At 42.6% G+C, this 9093-nt stretch overlaps 1 pseudogene; it reads left to right on the top strand.

The window, feature by feature from the left end:
- Nucleotides 1-3952: 3952 nt before the first annotated feature.
- Nucleotides 3953-4666, top strand: LOC144098229 (uncharacterized; annotated as a pseudogene).
- The last annotated feature ends 4427 nt before the right edge of the window (nucleotides 4667-9093 follow it).

Raw genomic sequence — 9093 nt, 5'->3', positions numbered from 1 at the left:
GTGTCAGCCGAAGAATCTGCCGCATCTACAGATACCACAGAGGTATCATTAAGAAAGCGTTTGCCTAATGATTTGGCCTACGCCTACCTGCGCAAGGAACCGTCATCATCCACTGCGCAGAAGACGCCATCACCAACGACTACAGCGCCCCTGGACACCCTACAAGTACCCTTGAAGACAAGCGCTCATCGGGATTTGCAGCCGTGTTTTCGATGCTAACGGGTCCTGCTCACATTTTGTAGGGGATCCACGCACTGTTCCCGCTTCGTTCGAGCATTGTCACCTTTCAAGAGCGGGTGCTCGGCGCCTGCTTGTGGCACGCTCCTGCTGATTTCCAGTCATCGGAAATACTCGGCGGCCTCGTGCTGCTGTTACTATCGCCTACGCCTACCTGCGCAAGGAACCGTCATCATCCACTGCGCAGAAGACGCCATCACCAACGTCTACAGCGCCCCTGGACACCCTACAAGTACCCTTGAAGACAAGCGCTCATCGGGATTTGCAACCGTGTTTTCTATGTTAACGGGTCCTGCTCACATTTTGTAGGGGATCCACGCACTGTTCCCGCTTCGTTCGAGCATTGACACCTTTCAAGAGCGGGTGCTCGGCGCCTGCTTGTGGCACGCTCCTGCTGATTTCCAGTCATCGGCAATACTCGGCGGCCTCGTGCTGCTGTTGCTATCGCCTACGCCTACCTGCGCAAAGAACCGTCATCATCCACTGTGCAGAAGACGCCATCAGCAACGACTACAGCGCCCCTGGACACCCTTCAAGTACCCTTGGAGACAAGCGCTCATCGTGATTTGCAGCCGTGTTTTCGATGCTAACGGGTCCTGCTCATAATTTGTAGGTGAGTGTGCCCGCCTTGCGGATATTAATTTTCTGTTACTGGCTGCAAACCCCACCTGTGCATTGTTGACTGGGGCAGGGGTATCGATCTGTGCACATATCGTATCCGCATAGGCTCTTTTGTCGCATACGATAGAGGGAAGAGCTCACAGCCTCCGGTATGGTTGAGGTCATCAGGTGTGTGCCATTTGTGGAAACCGGATGGGCACCTACTTACTGTCCTGTTCTGTGTCACACCTACTGGTTTGTTCTGGCGACGTGGAAACAAATCCAGGCCCGGACAAATCGGAGCACATTCTATCCCTCGTGAAAAAATTAGCTTCGTCATGTGAAAAGTTCCAGAAGGAGACATCTAGCAAACTGAAAGAAATTCATACGAACGTCACAGAAATCAAACGACGGCTCTCAACACTTGAGGATCGCCTTGCTGTCGTAGATGACCTGCGCGAAGACGTGAACTCAACGATAAATGAATCTCAGGCTCAGTTAAAATCTATGGAGTCAAGGCAGACAGAGGAGGAAAATCTGGTCCTTGATGACCTGAATAACCGGATGCGAAGGAACGACCTGGTTTTTAAGGGCATTGCTGAAAACTCGCAAGAAAATTGGAAAGACACAGAAAAGGTAATCACTGAATTTATATCGGCAAATCTTGACATCCAGACATGGGAAATTGAACGAGCCCACAGAGTAAGACAGTATAAACAAGATCACGTCCGCCCTATAGTCTAAATGTTCTTGAACTTAAAAGATAAGTGTAACTTCTTAAGGAACGCTCACAAGCTCAAAGACATAATAGTTATGCCCCGGGTCTGGATTGAAGATTTTTCACCAAGAATTCAATTCATACGAAAAAAGCTCCGGGATTTCGTGCGCGCAACGGAAATCTGATACTGGAAAATATCAGCTTTTTTTTGACAAGGTTCTTTTCAGAAAGAAGCTGTATGCATATGACAGCTCGCAAGATCGGGTAGTTTTGCTTGAGAAGCGTGAAACGGCCAGCCCCAAATGACGTAAAAACGATAAAGTTGAAGGGGCACTGTCCATCATCGTGTCCAACTTCCGAAGCCTGTTAAACAAACAAGACAAGCTGTGCGCTCTCATTGAATGCTGTGCTGCCGATATTATCCTTTGCACTCAAACTTGGTTATCGCCTGATGTTACGAACAATGAACTTTCACTTTAATGCTGTTTCACGTTGTTTAGAAAAGACAGGCTGACTTCTCGTGGTGGCGGTGTGTTAATTGCCATCAAAAACTGCTTTCAAGCTCGCATTGTGGACACCGGCTCCGACTTGGAAATTTTGTGGGTTCGGGTGCACTTATCGACCGCTGTTACTTGGGCCATCGGTGTATGTTATCGCCCGCCATATGCACGGAATAAGTTTGTTGACGACCTCGGCGAATCACTCAGTTTGCTTGCAAACAAGTACCCGAACGCAGAAATATTCCTGGCTTGTGATTTCAACTGTCCCAGAATAGACTGGCTGGCATGCGCACCCACTAGTGGTACAAGAAAACGCGAATGTATGGAATTTCTTGATTTACTTTCCTTGTTTAATCTGACCCATACCGTATCTTATCCAACGCGTGGAACTGCCGTCTTAAATCTGGTGCTGACAACTGAGCCAGGAAATATGCATGTCAACGTACTAGAGTGCATTAGCGACCATAATGTCTTACACTGAGTATACACCCTACCAATTAAAAAGCCTGAAATGCAAAATAAGGTAATATACGATTATACTCGACTAAATGTCGACCAAATCTTGAGCGAGCTTTCGTCATTCTCCGATGAATTCTTAAGCACATTTATTTGTCGTGAATGCACGGAAAATTGGAGAATAGTCCATGACAAGCTAATTGAACTAAAAGATAAATATATTCCAAAAATTGCCATTACCCCATCAACGCACAATACATGGTTCACTTCACAAGTAAATCGATGCATCAATAAGAAGAAGCGCTTATACTCTAGAGCAAAACAGACTGCCTCGAATGGCGATTGGGAGCGTTACAGGAATCATGCAGCAGTTTGCAAGAAAAAGATTGAGGCAGGTAAAGAAATTTTTTAATCACTATATATCGGCTTAATTAAAAAATAATACCAAAAATTTTTTTGAAGTAATAAATCCCAAGTCCTCAGCTAGAAATTTATCAATTTTAAAGGATGACGAACACCTTTCGCCTTCACAAGCAGCAACAGAATATAATTTATTTTTTAGCTCCCTATTCACTGAAGAGATGCCAATTCCCCCTGATCTTAACTTCACTTCTGTTAGTGCCACCATGAATAATCTTATCATCACTCGTGAAGGGACAGAGGAAGCTATTGACAGACTACAAATAAACTTGTCGCCTGGTCCAGACGGTATATGCCCTAAACTGCTAAAATAAACGAAACCTATTGTATCTCATATTTTTACCGCCTTCCAGCAATCTCTTGACACCGGGTGCGCACCTGACTCGTGGAGACTTGCTCGTGTTACTCCCATATTTAAATCAGGTGACCAATCCATGCTAACAAATTACAGACCTATCTCGTTAACCTGTATACCCTGCAAACTGTTGGAACATATCACATCATCGGCCGTAATGTAATACTTAACCAAGCACAACTTCTTTTCCCCTAATCAGCATGGTTTCCTGCATGGTCGTTTGTGCGAGACGCAGTTGTTTTGGATTAATAACCGACCTTCATCATGCTGTGTACGATAAATAAAGGATTGAAGCTATATTTATTGATTTCGCGAAAGCGTTTGATAAGGTACCCTATTACCGTTTATTACTGAAGCTAAATTCTCTCAACATTAACAAGCATATTATCACCTGGATTACTAACTTTCTTACCAATCGTTACCAATGTGTCTGTGTAAATGGGTGTTGTTCTTCCCCAACCGTGGTAAAATCTGGCGTGCCGCAAAGCTCGGTGCTTGGACCAATTTTATTCCTTATTCAATTTAGTGATATAAGTGAATTTATTACCTATACTACTAGATTATTTTCTGATGACTGCGTTATATATAGAAATATTACCAACCCTGACGACACCAACTCTGTGCAGTCAGACCTGGACAGAATCATCACGGTATGAACAGTGAAAAATGCAAATTAACGTCTCTAAAACAAAGACTATAACATTCACCACCAATAATAAGCTTCAAAATCACTGTTATTCCATGAATAGTATTCCCATTGAGAATGTCTCTACAGTCAAATACCTAGGTGTTCATTTTTCGTCTCATCTAACATGGAATAACCATATCGATGCTATTATCAGTAAATCATCTCAAGCACTTGGTTTCATCAGACGTCCTTCGCACCAAGCTGATCCTGCCACCAAACATTTAGCCTACACTACCCTCGTCCGCTCAAAAATATAATACGCATCCTTATTTTGGAACCCGCATCAATTGTACTTAATTCACAAACTGGAATCAATACAAAATAAAGCAGCGAGATTTATGACTAAGAACTACTCACGTCAGTCCAGCATAACGGCAATCAAAACATCGCTAAATTTACCATCACTCGAAAAGAGAAGAATACTAGCACTATTATCAAACTTTCACAGATTGTATCACAGTCACTCTTCATTCGCTTCATACTATATTAGACTGGCCCACCGTATCTTTCCGCGCTTAGATCATGCTCTCAAAATCGAACCCATGTTTGCACGTACCCGTCTCTTTAGTCATTCACCATTGTTTCTTGCCATTCACCACTGGAACAAATTTCAGGGTGATATTGTCTTCACCTTAAATCATGACGCTTTTGTGGAAAAACTAAAGTCTTTTTTACAAATAAATTCTGATTAGGAAGGCTTAATTCCTGCATATGCTCAAGTTCGAATTTTCTGTACTTCTTTTTTCCATTTTGCTAGTTATTCTGGATTAATGTTGCTTGTAGAGCTATGTGTAGAGTATTGTTTATATGTAACTGTACACTCCCCACCCCTATGTAATGCCTAAAAAGGGCCTTTAGAGTATGTGAATAACAAAATAAATAAATAAATAAATAAATAGATAAATAAATAGATAAATAAATAAATAAATAAATAAATAAATAAATAAATAAATAAATAAATAAATAAAAGTGGCCACTAGCAACAGCTTGAAGGATGGCTGGGTAACCTCAGTAGCTTTCCTTGGCTGTGCAAGAATATCGAGGCTCCCAACCAATTGATATAAAAGCCTCAGCCTTCTTCTCAGGCATGAGAAAGTGGCTGAAGTGTACTAAAATTCAAACAGACCAGTGGGCAAAAAATTTAGAGACTCTTGGGAAATCTCGTTTCATTAAGAAACCTAAAAACACGTGATATATCAACAATTGCATTATCTCCTGAAAGCAGTGTGGTATGAAAAGGAATGTATTCTTTTATAAAAACTGAGTACTTTTTCCTTGCTTCTTCCAGCTTCGCACAAGAGATTAAATATGGTCAACTGCAACTTCTTTTCCGCATTTCTGGCAGACAGTTTGATCTTGTTTTGTCAGTAGGAAATTTTGTGTGAGGCGCGTGTGTCCTATACGAAGACGGCACGTAATCACTTCCTTAAAACGTTCCGGGTATGTACGGGACTTCCATTCACCTATAGCTGGTTTTACATTGTGAAATTTGTTGTTTACTTCGTTGCTCCACGCGGACTGCCATTTCTGTCTTATTTTACGATTAGTTAAGTTAATGCAATCTTTGAACGGTATATTTACTTTCTTTACATGGTGATAACGAGCTTGAGCAGCGCAGAAGTCCGCTCTTTCGTTGCCTTTAATTCCGCTGTTGCTTGGTACCAAGCAGAGTTTTACGTTTTGTCCTTTAAGTGTGGCTATTACTAAGTTGTGTATGATATCACCAAGTATAGGAGTGACTGCCTTTCTAGAGTGAAGGGCTGTAAGCACGCTTCGCGAGTCTTTGTATATGATACTGTTTGCGAGGTTGTTCGCTATTTCTTGTACGGCTCCAGAGATCGCGTAACATTCGCCAGTGAAAATGGAGGCACACTATGGAAGCCTTACTATTTCAATCCAATTCCCTCGCACCACTGCGCTTCCTACGTAGGCATCTGATTTTGAACCATCTGTATAAAAAGCTCTGAAAGCGCTGTACTTTTACTCCAGTGCAAGAAATTCTTGTATGATATGTTGTCGTGGAGTTTGTTTCTTCCGGAAGCGTGTAAGAGAAAAATCGCAGATTGCAGGAAAACTGCGCCATGGAGGTAGTGCATAACTTCTTTGCGCAATACCAGGTAATGTGTTTAGGACGGCAAGATTGTGGCACATTTCTTCAAATCGCGAGAGCAGTTGCCTGGTAGGTTGAGGTTTGTTGTTAAAGAGCGTTCGAGATGGGCACTTCGTAGCTATATGATAACATAGATGTTTTTTTAAGGAACGGATCTTTAGAACGTATGAGCAGGTAAGCATGGTTCTTCCATCTTGAAGGGATGGTTCATTACATTCCACATATAGGTTGTTTGTGGGTGATGTCCGGTATGCACCAATGGAAAGACGTAAACCTAAATTATGCACAGGATCCAGTCGTTTAAGATACGATGCTCTCGCTGACCCATATACTATACATCCGTAATGTAAGGCAGAGCGTACAACGGCGCAACAAATTTGCAAAAGACAAGTCCTCTCAGCACCCGAACGTTTGCGTGACAGTACCTTGAGTATATTTGGGGATCCGAAGGCTTTCTTTTTCAGTGTGTTTATATGGGCCAGGAAAGTGAGATTTTTATCAGAGGTTATTCCTAGAAATTTGTGCTCATTTTTGACGGGTATCTGTGTTGCGTTCAGGTGTACGAATGGGTCGACTTGTATGCCGCGTTTCCGCGAGAAATGGATGGCTACTCTTTTCTGTGTTGAGAACTGGAAACCGTTCTGATCTGCCCATGTCACTAGTTTATTCATTGCCAACGGTATTTGTCTCTCGCATGTTGCAATGTTTCAAGATGTGAAGGCTATTTGAACATCATCAACGTATACTGAATACAGGATGGATTTTGGGATTATTTTACTTATGGAATTCGTTTTTATAATAAGCATTGCCGTGCTTAAAATACATCACTGAGTAACCCCGTTCTCTTGAAAGAAGCTCCTGGACAGGTTTGATTCCAGTCGTACTTGAAACGAGTGGTCGGAAAGGAAGTCAGTGAGGCAGTTTAATATTCTACCACGGATACCTAGGTCACCTAGGTCACGGAGGATCCCTAACCTCCACGTGGTATCTACGCTTTCTCCATATCGAAGTAAACGGGAAGACAGTGCTGTTTTTGTGTGAAAGCTTCTCTTATTGTGTTTTCGAGGCGAACTAAGTGGTCTGTCGTTGAGCATCTTTTTATAACAGCTTTGATGGGCATCAAGAAGTTCGCGGGTTTCAAGGATAAATGTTAATCTTATATTTAGGGCACTTTCAAAAGATTTCGCGGGACAGCTTGTGAGGGCTGTCGGCCTATAGCTACTTGGGAAAGTCGGTGGTTTTCTATGTTTCAGGAATGACACTATCACTGCTGTTTTCCACGCTTCAGGTTTTTCCTTCTATGAATATTTTGTTAAATAAATTCTAGAGTGCCCCTATGGCAGGCTGAGAATGATGTGCAAGCATTTCGTAGTGTATCTGATCTGGTCCTGGTGCAGTTCTTTTTACGGCATACAGTGGTCTATTAATTTCTCGGAGAGTAATTAAATTGTTGTTTTGTTCCTTTAGCCCTCCACTTATTGGAAGTTTTAGTTTTTCGGCTATATTTTTGTGTTTAGAAATGACTGCGTATAGTGAGAACTGGAGATAGCAGCAAAGTTTTCCCGCAAAATGTCTGCCTATTTCCTTATGCTTGTTTGTGTGCCCGGTGTTGTTAGAAGAGGAACTGTGAACGGTGAGAAGGTGCCATTTATTTTCGAATCTGCTCCGACATTTTTATGTAGTTTTACTGTTTAAAGATGAAACGTAACTCTTCCAAGAAGCTTTCTCGGCACTGCGGCGGACGTACCGAGCTCTGACTCTTTGCCTGTTTAAAATGTACGAGGTTTTCTTGTGTTGGGTACCTGCGTAATTTACCCGAAGTTCTATTTTGTTGTTTTTTTTTCCTTGCATTCTTTTGTCCACCACACTGTGATTTTACCGCACCGCTCCTGAAGACTGAGTAAAAGCTAATTATGCGGCAGTAATTATACAATTCGTGAACATTTCGTTTACAGCACCGATGCTTACGTTTTTTAAACTATATCTTCTAAATTGGCTTGTGCTCTAAAAAGTTCCCAGTCTGCTAACTGCAGCTTCTAACGTCGCGGTATAGTTGGTACGATTTCTGGCGCAGATGTCAAACTTATTAATACAGGAAGGTGATCGCTGCCATAAGGGTTGTCAATAACATCCCATTTAAAATCGTTAAAAAGAGATGGTGAACTAAAAGACAAATCTAAACAGCTCATATTGCTTCAGGTTGGCGAGCGGTATGTGACCTTTTCTGCGTTTAAAAGACATATATTGTTTGTGAGAATAAAATCTTCGATTGTTTGACCCCTAGAGTCGCAGCGCTCGCGTCCCAAAGAGGGGAGTGAGCGTCAAAATGCCCAACTGCAGCGTTAAAACCCCCAACAGATACGGCTCTGGAAGTTAATCTATCAGTTCGTGTAGATCCTGAACTGTTATAGTAAAGTGTAAAGGAATGTATACGGAACAGATTGTTAGTGTTTTGTACTTGACGATGCTGGTTGCAACCGCCTCAAGTTTTGTTTTGAGCTTGATTTCATGAGCAGGGATGCCGCTTTGAGCGACAATCGCGACGCTTCCCGTTAGTCTATTTGCCTGCTCGCGATCGCGTCTAAAAATTTTATATTTCAGGATATGCACATGTTGTGGGCCAAGATAGGTCTCCTGAAGGCATAAAACTATGGGTAACATTGACTCTAAAATATGTGTTATGTCACTGCAATTCCGCATAAATCCTCTGCAATTCCGCTGAATTAAAAAAAAACATGTTTATGTTTTTGAGAGGAAATGAAAGGGGATATACTTATGTGTTGGGCCCGTTATGAGGGGCCTGTCCTTTTTCCGCTTAAGAGAGCTGTTCCGCCGCTGTAAAGCAGGCAGACTGGGGGTTATATCCATCACCTCGGCAGAGGTGCTGGAGGACCCCGCAGCCGCGGTTGTGTTAGTTTCAGGCCTCTCCCGACGGGGGGAGGTCCTGCGGGATGCCGACCAATGGACTGGCGCTGCCTGCTTTGGCAATGACAGGGCAGCTTTCGCTGA

Source organism: Amblyomma americanum, chromosome 7, assembly GCF_052857255.1.
Source record: "Amblyomma americanum isolate KBUSLIRL-KWMA chromosome 7, ASM5285725v1, whole genome shotgun sequence".
NCBI classification, from domain to species: Eukaryota; Metazoa; Arthropoda; class Arachnida; order Ixodida; family Ixodidae; genus Amblyomma; species Amblyomma americanum.
The sequence above is the reverse complement of the archived record's forward strand: the minus strand, read 5'-3'. Positions and strand labels throughout refer to the sequence as shown.